This window comes from Austrofundulus limnaeus, unplaced genomic scaffold (assembly GCF_001266775.1).
Source record: "Austrofundulus limnaeus strain Quisiro unplaced genomic scaffold, Austrofundulus_limnaeus-1.0 Scaffold48, whole genome shotgun sequence".
NCBI classification, from domain to species: Eukaryota; Metazoa; Chordata; class Actinopteri; order Cyprinodontiformes; family Rivulidae; genus Austrofundulus; species Austrofundulus limnaeus.
The window spans coordinates 2,251,360-2,252,614 of NW_013952450.1; positions in this window are offsets into that span (position 1 = coordinate 2,251,360).

Below are 1,255 nucleotides of genomic sequence, written 5' to 3' on the forward strand. Positions count from 1 at the left end.
CCTTCTTGCTGAGAGGCATCAGCTCTACCAACTGAGCCACCGTGCCACCAGGACTATAAGATACATATATAATCTTAAAAAACAAGAGCAAAACACATTAATTATAATGAAATCATAAAAAAACACTGAGGAAAAAGGCCTACTTTGACGCATGCTATGGGTCTGTGATGCCCTTAGATGAGGAGGCGAGTTATGGGGATGTRAAGAAGATTTGCACTCTTGATAGTGAGGGACAGTGAAGAGTGAGAAGATCTTTTAAGTAAGATGGCACATTTCTGTGCAGACAATAAAAAGTGAGAAAGGAGATTCTGTAGTTGTTCTTAACAGGTACAGGTGTGGAGTGAACAAAGAACAGGGTAATATGTTTCTCATCAGAATCCTGGCAACACTATTCTGAACATGCTATCATTTTTGTATGTGCTTCACAGGAGTTCCAACGAGAAGGGCATTAAAGTAATCAAGTGTGGAGGAGACAAAGGCATGGGCAAGTTTTCCTGCACCATTGAGGGAAAGTGTGAACCGACGTTTTGCAATATGTCAGAGGTGAAAGAATRAAATTTGCAAATATGCTTAATATGGCTTTTGAAGGTAAGCTGTGGGCCAAAAATAACACCAAGGTTGGTGACTGTATTAGAAAGAGAAATGTTCTGATCAGAGAAAGTAATATACAGAGATTTCTGTTGCTGGCCTAGTTGCCTTTGTGGTCACATTTTTTTATTCTGTATCATAGGAGTAGTTTACTTTCATTTTTTATGTCCTTCCGTTTAGATCTTATTTTGTTTTTCTTGTTTTTCTTCTGTCTTCTTGTTAAAACACACACAGGGGGAGACAAAGACAAGCTTTTCCTAACATGAGGTTGAACAGGTCAAACAGAAGGTTTTCATGGAAGGGCCAGTTGTAATTAATTCTGACATTTTGTGTTTAACTTTGGCTAAACACAAAACATCATGTTCCTTATATCACTGCTACGGCTGAACACAACAAATAACAAATAACTGAACTCTATGTAGGCAGCACGGTGGCTCAGTTGGTAGAGCTGATGCCTCTCAGCAAGAAGGTCGCCGGTTCAAATCCAGGTCCGGGGACCTTTCTGGGTAGAGTTTGCATGTTCTCTCCGTGCATGCGTGGGTTCTCTCCGGGTACTCCGGCTTCCTCCCACAGACCAAAAACATGACTGTTAGGTTAATTGATAACTCTAAATTGTCCCTAGGTGTGGGTGAGAGATGAATGGTTGTTTGTCTCGTTTGTCTCTATG